The sequence below is a fragment of the Sus scrofa genome, chromosome 13 (assembly GCF_000003025.6).
Source record: "Sus scrofa isolate TJ Tabasco breed Duroc chromosome 13, Sscrofa11.1, whole genome shotgun sequence".
Lineage (NCBI taxonomy): Eukaryota > Metazoa > Chordata > Mammalia > Artiodactyla > Suidae > Sus > Sus scrofa.
In genome coordinates, this window is record NC_010455.5 from 134,996,699 (window position 1) to 135,011,822 (window position 15,124).

A 15,124-nucleotide genomic window follows, 5' to 3' on the forward strand; every position below is an offset into this window, starting at 1 on the left:
TATCCAGTCAACTTTAAAAGACTCAATAATGTAATAATAAAATTTATAATTTGAAGGCATTTTTATTTCCCATATATAGACTTTTCTCTTCAGCTTTATTCCTGTGAACTGTTAGAGAGTCTAAATTTGAATACAGTAAAGAATGTGGATTAGTGAGTGGCAGTGTAGTACGGCAATAGTTTTGCTTTACTTTACCTGTATTATCTTTTTGATACTAATGCTGTAGAAATATGTATTTGAAGGTAGTTTCATGTTATTGAGAGGAATGGCATATATCTGCTTTTGAAATCTTGGAGACAGAACTATGAGGCAGGCAATTAAGAGCTTAATAGAAATAAATTATTTTAAAATAGATTTTTTGTTCATAACTAGGTTTAGCAGCAAAGCTACTGCCTGGCTAAGGACTAGAAAATGCTGAATTATCAGAAAGGCTATAGTTTTTGTAATCCCTTGATAAAATTATGGAAACACAGCTTCAAAATAATATACTTGGTTATTTTCTAAAGATTTAAGTTTCTCCGCTTGTTCTGCTTTTACATTTATAGGTTTTATTGATTTGTAGGATATTTACTAAACCCTAAAAATGGCTCTTACAAAAAACGCTTCATTATTTCTGAAAAAAATATTTGGCCTCTTTGTTTCTAGTAATATTTCAGCTTTCAGTCTTCATTACCCCCATTTCATATACCAGGAAAAAAGATCCCAGTTGAGAGAAGAAAATTATGTGTATCCAATGTCTATGCAATACCAACACAGAATGTTAATTTTCTGTACTAGTCTCTGCTGAAAGGTTAAGTATAGCATGACATTTAAATCTGTGGGAGCTCCTGCTGTGGCACAGCAGGATCGTAGGCATCTTGGGAGTGCTGGGATGCAGGTTCGATCCCCGGCCCTTGCACAGTGGGTTAAGGATCCAATGTTGTTGCAGCTGCAGCTTAGGTCTCAACTGCGGCTTGGAACTGATCCCTAACCTGGGAGCTTGATTTGCCACAGGGTGGCCAAAAATGAAAAAAAGCAGAAAATGGTAAAAATATCTGTGGACCATCTTAACCTTGTTTTCCAGTCTGTGGGTCACCTGCCTGGCGGGTGTGGGATTGCTTATATGTCGAAAGGACCCTTCCTACTGTCTCAGCATGGCGTCGTCTTTGTCTTTGGGTGTAGGATATTTTTTGGTAGTTTCTAGTATGTTTTCTTGATAGTTGTTCAGCAGTTAGTTTGGTGTTTTCATGAGAGAAGGTAAGTTTAAGTCCTACTCTGCCGTCTTGTCCCCAGTCCTCAATTCATTTTTAATATTATTGAGTGTTAATTAATATTACGTTTGCCTTGGAAATCTTAAATACTTAATATTTTTATGTGTTCAAAAACTATTTTCTTAATATATTAGACTTTTGAGTTGAGAAAAATGTTACTGTGGGATTTCATCAGGAAATAGTACTATTTGAGTGATTCAGAATATCAGCATATGCTTTTAATGAAATACATTTTGTGTCCTCCTTCCTATTTTAATGTAAGATAATTCTAGCTTATTGCTGTGATTTTAAAGAAATCCTAATCCTCAGCCAGAAGTTAAATTTGAAAAAGTCCAGTTAGTGTCTGGGTCATTTCTTATATTCACGATATCACTTAACACTGATGGGTCATTACAGTTGAACTAAAAGTTAGTTGTTACTGATTTTATTTAATCCAACGGTATCTACCATAGAAAGAATTTTGTCAGCACATTCAGATAAATAATTTACTTGACTTTAAGAATATATCTAATCATGATTTTTTTGGGGTGATAACCTGTATTTCTGTACTTTTATAGGATAGAGGGAGGAGACAACAGCTTGGAAATTCAACCAAGTGATCAGGCGGGATGGGTGTTTGCCTGACATATTTTATAGAGGTAATCCAACACTGTTTTGCTCAGTCTTTAATTTTTACCTGTGATAGATGCCCATCTGCTTGAATGTGAACACAAGTACCACACCTGTTTGGGAGTACCTGCATTTCCTGGACAATCCCTTTTTCTTTTATACTTGCTTATATATGGCATGAATATTACATGTACATGGCATAGTATTACTGTATACAAATAAGAACAGTTGTACATTGAAAAGAATTAATATTATTCATTCTGTAAGATGAAGACTATAATCTTCTATCACTTATTAGTAAGATTACTTTCATAACTCTTTTTTAGCCCAAATTCCCTTATTTTAGGAAGAGCCGTATCTTCTCCTGTTTTGTTGGGCTATGTTGGTACATATATTAGACCTGTGCTTTTATTTTTCAAAGTGAAAGAAAAATATTTAACAGTTTTCAGGGTATTTACATATCTGCTAGTGGCACGTATTCTCATGTCAGTTATTAATGATCGTAGAAATTCTAAAGATTCTCATAAAGTTTATTTGTTTTAAGAATTCTTTTAAGTTCCCTTCATGGCTCAGCAGTTAATGAGCCTGACTAGGAACCGTGAGGTTACAGGTTCGATCCCTGGCCTCACTCAGTGGGTTAAGGCTCCAGTGTTGCTATGAGGTGTGAGGTAGGCCGCATACGTGGTTTGGATCTGGCATTGCTGTGGCTGTGGTGTAGGCCAGCAGCTGTAGCTCAGATTCCACCCCTAACCCAAGAACTTCCATATGCTGCGGGTACATCCCTAAAAACCAAAAGAACTCTTTTAAAGTGAGGTTGTGAAAATATTAGCAGTTTTAGTGACCATATTTTTAGTTTTCCTTTAACATTTCTCCCTTCTTACCCAGGTTTATAGAGGTAATCCAACAGTAGAAAATATTATAATGTTAAAAAAAAAAGGCTTTCTTCATTCCCATTCACTGTTAACATTTGTATGTGTGTATGTTTGTGTGTATCCTATCAGACAGTTTCCATATACTTGCAGACATTTATATGTATACCTGTATTTACACACATGAGATCACACTGTGCATATTGTTTAGCAACATGTCTTATTTGTTAACTTCCATATCTTTGCATTATATATTCCATCTTATTTCAATCTGTATAGTATTCCAATATCTGGATTTATAGTTATTTTCTTAGCCTCCTACTTACGGATATTTAGTAGGTTTTTTTGCAGTAATAAATGGGAATGTAGAGAATATTCTTGGATGCATCTTTGCACATATTTAAAAATATATTTTCAGTATAAGTTCTTAAGGAAAAAATTGTTGGATCAAAGAGTGTGCACATTTAATAATTGGTGGTTGAATTGCTTAACTAAAAAATTGCCCCAATATCAATAGTCTGAGAAAATGGAAATCTCTTCTTTGGTAATTCTTGGTATTGTCAGACTTTTTAATATTTGTTAGTTTTTTGTTGTTTAGTATTGCTTTTCAGAATTTATTATGAGTTTGAGCCTTTTCCCCCCCGTTATTATTGATAGTTTGTGTATTTTCGTGATCTCTTTGGTCGTATTTTAGGCACATTGTTTTCACTCAGTTTTTGCTTATCTTTTGATTTTGTTTTTGCCTGTAGACATTTTAATTTCATGTGGTTGAATTTGGTGATCTTTTTATTCATGGCCAGGAGTGGGGACTTTGCTGTGTAAGGTTTAAAAGGTCTTCACCATTGATTGTTGGACTCAGTTTTTCCTCTACTTTATAACATCCCTGAATGACATGAGTTGCTGGCTTGTCATGGTTTGGCCTTATTTTTCTAAGTGACATAAAATAGTTTTGTATCTTTTTTTTCTTTTTACTGCCATACCTGTGGCATATAGAAGTTCCTGGACTAGGGGTTGAGTTCTTAACCTGCTGAGCCACAATGGGAACTCCAAAATAGTGTATCTTATGATTCGTAGTTTTAGATTCAGTGAACTATATAGTACTTGAAGAAAAAGTTATACAGGTTTTCTATTAATTTTTATGGCTTAAATTGTTTAAAATCTTGACTTATTTTGAATGTATTTAGTATAAGCAAATGTGGAGATCAGCTTTACTTTCTTCCAGATGGCTAACCACTTGTCCCCATTCCAGTTATTGAATGATGCATTTCTTTTGTACATATTTGAAATGCCACATTTATCATATACTAAATTTCCATTTTTGGGGGGAGGGTAGGGTCCTGTTTCTGAAATCACTTCTGTTCAGTTCATCTGTTGCTTGTTTTTTGTAGTGACAGTATTAAGATAATTCAATAAAGGAATATTATAAAATCAATTATACATAAATTTTTTTCAATACAAATAAGAGAATTAGGACTAATAAAGGAAGAAGAGGTATACATTCACAATAGCAACTGAAAAGATAAAATGCTTTGGAGAAATCTACTTGAAAAAAATTTAAAAACTACTGAGGGGTAAGAAAGAAAATCTGATTCAATTCAGATTTTTGATAGGAAGATACAATAGAAAGCTGTCATTTCACTGTAGAAATACAATTGATTTTTGTTTATTGCTCTAATAATATCTTGTGACCTTGCTAACTTGTTAGCTTTTTTTGTGGATTCATTGGGAGATAGGTACATATGAGATTTTATCACTAGAGAATAAAGACAGTTTTATTTCTTTTCTGATCTGGATGCCTTTACTTGATTGATCGCTTTTGCCTGCTTTATTTTACTAGCTAGAACCTTTAGTACAGCGTTGAATAGAAGAGGTGAAGACAGACACCCTGATTTTTAGGTGGAAAGCATTCAGTCTTTAAGTATGTGGTTAGTTGGTTTTAGTAGATAACCTTTTTATCAGTTTGAGGAAGTTCTCTTCGACTCTTAGTTTGTCGAGCATTTTTATCATGAGTGGATGTTGAATTTTGTCAACTGCTTTCTTCTAGGGAGAGCTCCCTTGTGGCACAGTGGGTTAAGGATCTGGCATTGTCACTGCAGTGGCTCAGGTTGCTGCTGTGGCATAGGTTTGATCCTGGCCTAGGAACTTTCACATGCTGTGGGTGCAACTAAGAAAGAAAGGAAAAAAAAAAGGTTTCTGCTGTGTTTATTTTATTTTTGGCTGCATGCTCAGCATGTGGAAGTTCCTGGGGCAAGGATCAAACCCCCATGACAGTGACCCAAGCCATAGCAGTGACAAACTGAATCCTTAACCTGCTGAACCACCAGAGAGCTAGCTTCTCGTCTCTGCTTATTGAGATAACTATGTGGTATATATTTATTTATTTATATGGCTGCATCTGTGGCATATGTAAGTTTCCAGGCAAGGGATTGAATCTGAACCATACCTGTGACCTGTACTGCTGCAGTTAGATTCTTTTTTTTTTTTTTTTTTTTTTTTTTGCTATATTTTTGGGCCGCTCCCGCGGCATATGGAGGTTCCCAGGCTAGGGGTCGAATCGGAGCTGTAGCCACCGGTCTACGCCAGAGCCACAGCAACGCGGGATCCGAGCCGCGTCTGCAACCTACACCACAGCTCACGGCAATGCCGGATCGTTAACCCACTGAGCAAGGGCAGGGACCGAACCTACAACCTCATGGTTCCTAGTCGGATTCGTTAACCGCTGCGCCCCGACGGGAACTCCTGCAGTTAGATTCTTAACTCACTGTGCCATAGCAGGAACTCCTTTTTTAATTTTTTAAAAATTTTGGAAGTTCCCATCATGGCTCAGTGGAAACAAATCCAATTAGGAACCATGAGGTTTCGGGTTTGATCCCTGGCCTTGCTCGGTAGATTAAGGATCCCGACATTGCCATGAGCTGTGGTGTAGGTCGCAGACATGGCTCAGATCTGGTATTGCTGTGGCTGTGGTGTAGGCCAGCAGCTATAGCTTCGATTAGACCCCTAGCCTGGGAACCTCCATATGCTGCAAGTGTGGCCCTAAAAAGACAAAGGACAAAAAAAAATTTTTTTTATTAGAGTATAGTTGATTTACAATGTTTTAATAGTTTTAAGTGTTCAGCAGAGTGAATCAGTTATATATATCACATTTGTTCTCTCAACGTTGTGTATTACATTAGTTGATTTTCAGATGTTTAATCGTCTTTACTTTCATGGAGTAAATATTACTTGGTCTTAGTGTATATACAGGCATTTTTCATGTCACTAGATTCAGTTTGCTAATATTTTATAAGGACTTTTATGTTTATGAGAGATGTTGGAGTGTAGTTTTCTTTTTTTTTTTTTTTTTTTTTTTGTCTTTTTACCTTTTCTAGGGCAGCTCCTTCGGCATTTGGAGGTTCCCAGTCTAATCGGAGCTGTAGCCACCGACCTATGCCAGAGCCACAGCAACTCGGGATTGGAGCCGAGTCTGCAGCCTACACCACAGCTCACGGCAACGCCCCTGGTCCCCAACCCACTGAGCAAGGCCAGGGATCGAACCTGCAACCTCATGGTTCCTAGTTGGTTTTGTTAACCTCTGTGCCACAATGGGAACTCCTGGAGTGTAGTTTTCATTGATGTTTTTATATCAAAGAAACACTGGCTTCAGAGATTGGGTTGCAAAATGTGCCCTCTTTCTCTGTTTTTTGTTTTTGTTTTTTGGTCTTTTTAGGGCTGCACCTGCGGCATATGGAGGTTCTCAGGGTAGGGGTTGAATCAGAGCTTCAGTTGCTGGCCTACCAGTCACAGCAGTGCAGGATCTGAGCCGCACCTGCAACGTACACCACAGCTCACAGCAATGCCAGATCCTTAACCCACTGAGCAAGGCCAGGGATTGAACCCACAACTTCATGGTTCTTAGTCGGATTCGTTTCTGCTGTGCCACAATGGGAACTCCCGTCTTTCTCTATTTTGTGAAGGAGTTTGTGAAGGATTAGTATTTCTTAAATATTTGATAGAATTCATCATCGAAGCCATTTCTTTGTGGGAAGATTTTTGAATGCTAATTCAGTTTGTTTTATTCAGATTTTTATGTTCTCTCTTTAATCTATTTATGTGTCAGTAATAGTGTCTTTTTAGGCATTTTATAAAAGTTGTTTAGTTTTTTGGCACATATTTGTTTATAATATTACTTCCCTTATAATTTTAATTTTGTGAGGTCAGTGGTAATATCTCTTCTTTCATTCCTCATTTTGGTAAATGTATTTTTTCTCTTTGTTGTTGATAATTCTACCTAAAAGTTTATAAATTTTGTTGATCTTTTTTTTTTTTCTTTTTAGGGCCGCACCTGCGGCATTGTTGATCTTATTTAAAGAACCAAGTTTTTCTCTTTTTTTGTGCTTTGTATTTCATTAATTTATGCTCTTATTTTTAATATTTCTTTTCTTGAGCTTACTTTGCAGTTTAGTTTGCATTTTTCTGGTTTATTAAAGTGGAGGCCTAAGTCATTTATTTGAGACTTTTCCAAGTATATGCAAAAAGTTACACAGTTCTTTCTAAGCACTGCTTTGTCTGCATCCTGTCAATTTTGACATTTGTTTTTGTTTTCATTCAGTTAAAAATATTCTTTAACTTCTCTTTTAATTTCTTTTTTGATCTGTATATTATTTAGAATTGTGAAGTATAATTTTCAAACACTTGAGAATTTTTCAATTTCTCATTTAGTTGATATCAATAAAATTCCTTAATGATTGGAGAATGTACTTTGTATGACTTGAGTCCTTTTAAATTTGAGTCTTATTTGATGGCGTAGCGTTTGATCTGTCCTGGAGAGCGTTTCATATGTACCTGAAAACAATATGTTTTCTCTTGTTTGCTGAAGTTTTCTGTATGTCAACTAGGTCTAGTTGGTTTAAAGTGTGGTTCAAGTTTACTCTATCTTCGTTAATTTTTTGTACAGTCGTTATTTAGAGTGGGATATTGAAATCTCCAACTGTAATTGTTGAATTTTCTATTTTTTTCAATAATGTTGATTCTTGCTTCATTATTTTAGGGTTCATAATTGTTATATCTTTCTAATTTATTGACTATCATGAAATATCTTTCTTCCTCTCCAGTAATATTCATCTTAAAGTCTATTTTGTCTAATATTAATATAACCACCTGAGCCCTCTCATGGTTCTCTTTCCATAGTATAATCTTTCCCCCCATCTTTTTTGCTTTCAATCTAGAATGTAAAGTGTGTTTGTTGTTGACAGCACATAGTTGAGTATTGTTTTTTTTTTTTTTTTTTTTGTCCATTCTGACAGTCTCTGCCTGTCCATTGGGCTTTTGAGACATTCACATTTAATTATGGACATGGTTGGAATTAATTTGCCATTTTACCTTTTTATATATGTCTCATGGTTTTTGTTTCTCTGTGGTTCCTTAGCTGCCTTCTTTTGTGTTAAATATATTTTAGTGTGCCATATTAATTACTCTGTTGATTTCTTTTCTAAATATAATTCAAGATATTTTCTTTGTGGTTGTTACTAGTGTTTATATTATGCATTTGAATAGACTGTTGACTAGTAACACTAAGTCAGTATCAGTAAAATACAGAGCCTTTGCTCCAGTATAGCTCCATTTTCTCCTTCTCTATTGTGCTGCTATTGTTGTATGTATATTAGTTTATATATTTTATAAACCCAGCAATTCAATGTTATAGTCATTGCATTAAACATGTCTTTTAAAGATGTTAAGAGAAAAATGAGAAAGATATATAGTCTTTTAGTTTAACCCACACATTTGCAGTTTCTGGTGGTGGTCTTTTCTGCCTGTGTATTTAAGTCTGGTGTCATTTCCTTTCAACTTGATGGAATTCCTGTAGTATTTTTTGTATGGCACATCTGCAAAAAATTCTCTTAGTCTTTGTTCATCCGTGACTGTGTTTACTATATGTTTGTTTTTGAAGGGTAATTTTGCTGCCTTCTTGGTTGACAGCTTTTTTTTTCTTTCAGCATTTTGAGAATGTGATCCCATTGTCTTCTGGCCTCTGTTATTTCTTTCTTTTTTTTTTTTTTTTTGTCTTTTTGCTATTTCTTGGGCCGCTCCTGCGGCATATGAGGTTCCCAGGCTAGGGGTCCAATCGGAGCTGTAGCTACTGGCCTACGCCAGAGCCACAGCAATGCGGGATCCTAGCTGCATCTGCAACCTACACCACAGCTCACGGCAACGCCGGATCGTTAACCCACTGAGCAAGGGCAGGAATCGAACCCGCAACCTCATGGTTCCTGGTCGGATTCGTTAACCACTGCGCCACGACGGGAACTCCCTCTGTTATTTCTGATTGAAAGTCAGCTGGTAATTGTGTTGGTTCCCTGTGCACACTGAGTAATTTTTCTCTTTATGTTTGCATGATTTTTCTCCTTGTTTTTGGTTTTGACAGTTTCACTGTGATGTGTTTGGTTGTGTCTCTTTGTAATTATTCTCCTTAATCTTCTAAGACCCATAGTTTTGATTTCTTCTTTAAAAAAGTCAAATTTGGGAGGTTTTTGGCTGGTGTTTTATTAAAAAAATTTTTTTTTCTTAACCATTTCTCTCCTCTCCTCTGGGACTCCAGAAACTTTGGTAAGTTGATCTCTGAAGCTCTATTCAATTTTTTTCCTCTCTGATCTTCAGATTGGATAGTTTCTCCTGATGTATCTTCAAGGTCATTGATTTTCTTTTGCCATCTTGACTCTTGCAGTGAATTATTTTTGTTTTGGTTATTGTACTCTTCAACTAAAGAATTTCCATGTGGTTCCTTTATGTAATTTCTGTACTTATATTGAGAATCTCTTATTTGTTGATTGTTTTCATAATTAAAAAAAATTTAAAGGTGGGTCCTTCTACCTCTTTTAACATATCTATAATGTTTTGAAATCTTTGCCTAAAGCAACACCTGGGGATACTGAAAAACTGTGGTGATTGCTGTCTTCCATTCATGTGGGTCTCATTTTTCTTTTTCCTTTTGTGTATCTTTAATTTACTGTTGAAAACCTGGCATTTTAGATAACATTTGAGCAACCTCAGATTGTGACTCCCTCTTCCCTGCTTGCTCACGTTATTGTTACTGTTATCATTTCACTATTATTTATATATGATATAGTCCTATTGAAAAAAATTTATATTTTGAACAAAAGTTTCTCTGCCAAAATAGACATACATCAGTATCCAGGAAAATTCTGAATTGAAGGAATATTGAGGGGTGAATAGCACCGTCAGAATTTAAACTTTTAAAAAATAACGGATACAGTGTTGAAATTTTTAAAAAAGTGAATTATTGTTATTCTGAAGTACAAAGATGGACTTATTATTGGTATGTTTTGGGTGAGAAGGAGTGTTCTTCTTGCCGTTGCACCATTGTAAAAACTGATATAAAATTGTAGCATGTGTCATATATCATCTGGTCTCCAAGCTTTCTGTGGAGGAGTATATATAAACTGTTGTTGAGAGATAGGATTATAATATTTTTTAAAAATGTCTATTTTAAAAACCATAAACTCTTTAATCTGTTACTATGCTCAGAAATATTCACTGTCAGGAAGATTACTTCCTATATGTACCTTATGTTCTTCCTTTTAATTTTTTTTGGTGTCTAGTACAAAATGATTATTCTCATCTTTTTGTCAGCTTTTCCAGTCAAAGATGACATTGATGATCATATTTCTGTAGGTATTTAATACAGTTTTACAACTGCAGTCCTTTCTATTGTGAATACACATGCATTCTGTACAGGACTAGTTCTATTTGTTATTTATAAAGCCTAGAAATGTGTTTGTTTCTCTCTTCACTTCAGAGCCTTTTACAAAGCATATATGAACAGTGTTATTAAGTGATTTTTTTAATCATTGTTTTCTCTTTTGTAAGCATTTAGGTGTGTAACGTTCTGAATTTCCTCCAACATCCTTTATCTCTGAAAGTGTAGACTCCAGATCTAGGCAAATTATTCTTTACAAGGTCAGGGTTATTTCACAGTTACCACTTACTACATTTTCCCAGTTTTAGATTTAAAAACAAGTCATTGCACTGGTTATTCAGGCATAGTTTACTATTTACAAAGAGTAACCACTTAGTTATGTATACCAGTTTGTCCATATTGTAGCCATACAGTATTTTTTCTCTCCATAAGTAATGTGTGTGTTGTGTGTGTTGTTATTTTTTGTAGGAATTGGATGGCGTAAGTGATTAAGGTGGTATTGAGGGTCTCTGAAGCCTACGAAAGGTAGAAACTCAACCATGATTTCTTTTTCAACTCTACAGCATCCCCTTCCTTGAAGTCTTCATTTTTACCTTAGTCTCAGGTAACTTCAATACTTAGCATGAATAAGTAAATTTTTTCAAATAGGAAACCATTTTTTGTCTGCTAGAATTTCATGTTGAGTTTGTATGATACTTTCTTAATTTTTCAGTATTTATATCTGAAAGAACCTTGGGATTTAATATTTTTCTTGAGAAAACAGTGTTAAGAGAAAATTGATGAGGAATATAGTTTTGGGCTTTAAGTTTAGCACAGAGAAATGTGTATACCTCATTATGTAATTTTAAGTGACATTTAAGTGGGAAGGTATTTCCTTCTTTAACCTTTTTCTCAGCAGGTCTGTTGGACTTATAACCTGCTTGTCATCAACACATACATACTCACATTATATTTTCTGGAATTTCCGGGGAAACTATTTTTATGTGTGGGAGAATGAGACCAGTTAATCACATTTAATGGTGGTTGGTATATAATTTTTTACATGTGAAAGAACTTACCAGTTACTGTACATTTGTACATGTTTGCTTGCCTGTGCTGATACAAGGAAGCAATTATGTAGATAATTTAATAATCATTTATATTAAGTATATTGGTTAAGATTTAGGCTTGTTTACTGTGACACATGCTTAAAAAGGTGTGTAAATGATCTCAAGATTAAAGACTCTAGAATTATCATGACCTAGGCTTCTTTGTCTTGCTTTGTTATTCTTTCTTCTTTTTTTAGCTTTTTAGGGCTGCACTTGGGGCATATGGAAGTTTCCAGGCTAGGGGTCATATTGGAGCTATAGCTGCTGGCCTACGCCACAGCCACAGCCACACCAGATCTGAGCCTTGTCTGTGACCTATACCACAGCTCATGGTAACGCCAGGTCCTTAACCCACTGAGCTAGGCCAGGATTGAGTCCACATCCTGTTGGAGGATAGTCAGGTTTGTTAACCGCTGAGCCATGACGGGAACTCAAGGGAAAACATTTTCTTTTTCTCTAAGGGAAGTTGTGTATACCATTTCTACTCATATGCCAGTGGCTCTTGTCACTTCACCACAACCAGCTGCAAGGGAGGCTGGATGGAAAATGAGTCTAACCTAAGTCATCGTGTGTTTCACTTAGTATTTTCTTATTGGGCAAGAAGGAGAGAACAATCTGGGGCAGCTGGTTGTAACATTAGGTTTTGTGTCAGATTTACTTTCTGTTTATCTAATTGGATTAATATTAAAATAATTTTATTGTCTAAGACATATTAACTCTTGGCTTGTGACAGTACTTTGGGAATTGTGCTTATTTGAGTTCTGAGACAGTTTTAGTTTTGTGACTGTTCATCATAGTTCTGTGATTAAGTACTGCTGGTCTTGATATTGTAAAATGGAATAAGGTCTTAAAATTAACTTGAGATAGTTCCTCATTTTGTTTCACTGCGAAGTGGTTTATTTAATGTTTTAAATCCTTAGGGCAAGGGTGAGGGCTTTGAGGAGGACCTTTTTAATTACACATAAAACTAAGTAATGTGCAACTGGTTCCTTCTAACTAAAAAGTCTGTTATTGTTAGTTCCCATTGGGGTTCAGTGAGTTAAGAATCACACTAGTATCCATGAAGATGTGGGTTTGCTCCCTGGCCTTGCTTAGTGGGTCGGGTCTTTGGTGTTGCCACAAGCCATGGTGTAGGTCACAGATGTGGCTTGGATCTGGTGTTGCTGCGGCTGCTCTGCTGCAGGTGTGGCCCCAAAAAGAAACAAACAAAAAAGAGCAAGAAAAAAAAAATGTCTGTCATTCTAAATGTTTAGATCTCATCAGAACAACTTATTCCCAAAGACATTGTATACTTCATACTTTTTTTTTTAGCTGAAAAATGCTTCAGTATAGTGACATCTTATAATTCTTGTCCTGTTGTAAATACTGTATTTTGAAACAGGTATCAAATATGTTTTTATTAGAGATGTTGTTAGAAGGTTTGAAACTAGTTGTCAGTTTTTATTCATATTTTATGTCAACATCAACGTATGTTAACCTTGGTACCTTTTTTTTGAGACTTGAGATAATTAGTTTTGATAAATTTGTATACTTGTATTCAGTATGTATTTTATACCTATTGATTTAACTTTAGTACTAATGGTTATAAGACATGATAGGTGTTTTTGGCATTTAAGGCAATTAATGCATTTTTAGTTCTATTGTACTTCATAGATAGGGTTTGTCCTGTTAAGTAAGAATACTTATCTACTGTTTAAAATATAAAATGTTGTATTAAATAGTTACTTAACACTTTACTATTTTGGAATGAATCTTGGTTACTATATTGTACATATTAAAAATTACTTAGGTGTTTAATGTTTGTTCATAATGTGCAGGAAAGTTTAAGACATATTTTTAATGTTTCTTTTATTACACAAGACTAGAAAATTCATAGTTTCCTAGGGGAATAAGTATTTTTAATATTAATGTTTGGAATGTGGGTATTGACATGAAATGTAATGGATGAAACTGCTAGATCTAGCAGAATGTAGGGTTCTGTTTTGCTTGGACTTTACACCCTTTTCCCTTTCCCTCTTCTTTTCTTTTCTTTTATCTTTTTAGGGTCTCACCCGAGGCATATGGAGGTTCCCAGGCTAGGGGTCCAATCAGAGCTGTAACTGCTGGCCTACACCACAGCCATAGCAACATGGATCTGAGCTGCGTCTGACCTACACCACAGCTCACAACAGCGCCAGATCCTTAACCCACTGAGCGAGGCCAGGGATTGAACCTTCCGTCCTCATGGATGCTAGTCGGGCTCGTTAACCACTGAGCCACAATGGGAACTCCTCCCTCTTCTTTTAAAGATAACTTATAATTCTCTTGTGGCACAGTGGGTTATGGACCTAATGTTGTCACTGCAGCAGCTTTGGTCTCTAATTGTGTGCAGGTTTGATCCCTGGCCCAGGAACTTCCATATGCTGAGGGCATAGCCAAATGGAAAAAAGGAAAAACATTTCTCAAACAGCTGCCATAAATTTGATGTTTTACTTTTTTTTTTCTTCTTTTTAGAGCTGTACCCCTGGCATATGGAAGTTCCAGGCTAGGGGTCGAACTGGAGCTATAGCTGCTGGCCATAGCCACAGCAACAGGGGATCTGAGCCGCATCTGCAATCTGTACCACAGCTCACGGCAGTGCTGATCCTTAACCCACTGAGCAAGGCCAGGGATTGGACCCGCATCCTCATGGATACTAGTTGGATTCATTTCTGCTGCACCACGACGGGAACTCCCAGATGTTTTACTGTTTCTTAATTCCATTTCTAAAAACCAATTTCTGCTTGTTGTATTATTTTAGAAGATTGTGATGAGTATTTGGGATGGTGAATATGCTTAGATACTGCTTTATTGAGGGGGCCACCAAGTATATAGAGATGCCTATTAACTTTGGTTTAAATTATTTATTTATTTTTGGGTGGGGCATGCCTGTGGCATGTGGAAGTTCCCAGGCCAGGGGTAGAACCTGCGCCACAGCTGTAACTAAAGCCACAGCAGTGACAATGTTGGATTCTTTTTTTTTTTTTTTTTTTGTCTTTTTGCCATTTCTTGGGCCACTCCCATGGCATATGGAGGTTCCCAGACTGGGGGTCTAATGGGAGCTGTAACCACCAGCCTACGCCAGAGCCACAGCAACGCGGGATCCTAGCCACATCTGCAACCTACACCACAGCTCATGGCCACACCGGATCTTTAACCCACTGAGCAAGGGCAGTGATTGAACCTGCAACCTCATGGTTCCTAGTCGGATTTTTTAACCACTGTGCCACGACAGGAACTCCGAATGTTGGATTTTTAACCCTCTTAGCCACAGGGAAGTCCTTGGCTTAAATATTTATAGATTATTTTTCTTTTGTTGAAAAATGATCACAGGTTTTTGTTGAGTTGTCATATTGTAAAAAGTGATTTAAGTCTTAAGTTGTCTTATTAAACATCTTTTATTTTTGCTAGCAATAATAAGAAAGGCCAGTTAGTCTCGTCATTACTATAAATGATGCTCTTATTAGGCTGTTTCAAATAGTATCAATTTAAAAATCATTGAAGCCATAGTTTACAAGATAGCATTGTAGATACAAAATGGTAATTATACAAAGGTATATCTGAAGGGGTGTTTGAATGTAGAATATGCCTAGA

At 36.0% G+C, this 15,124-nt stretch overlaps 1 protein-coding gene across 11 annotated transcripts in view; it reads left to right on the forward strand.

The window, feature by feature from the left end:
* Window positions 1-15,124, forward strand: part of ZNF148 (zinc finger protein 148) — a 125,055-nt gene that overhangs the window by 27,925 nt on the left and 82,006 nt on the right. For 8 of the 11 annotated variants that reach the window (XR_002337867.1, XM_021070212.1, XM_021070208.1 and 5 more), the window contains exons 2-3: window positions 1,808-1,888; window positions 10,893-11,028. The gene's annotated coding sequence lies outside the window, so the exon portion shown is untranslated. The remainder of the gene's footprint in view (window positions 1-1,807; window positions 1,889-10,892; window positions 11,029-15,124) is intronic. The other 3 variants (XM_021070214.1, XM_013982364.2, XM_021070213.1) reach the window with 2 other exon arrangements.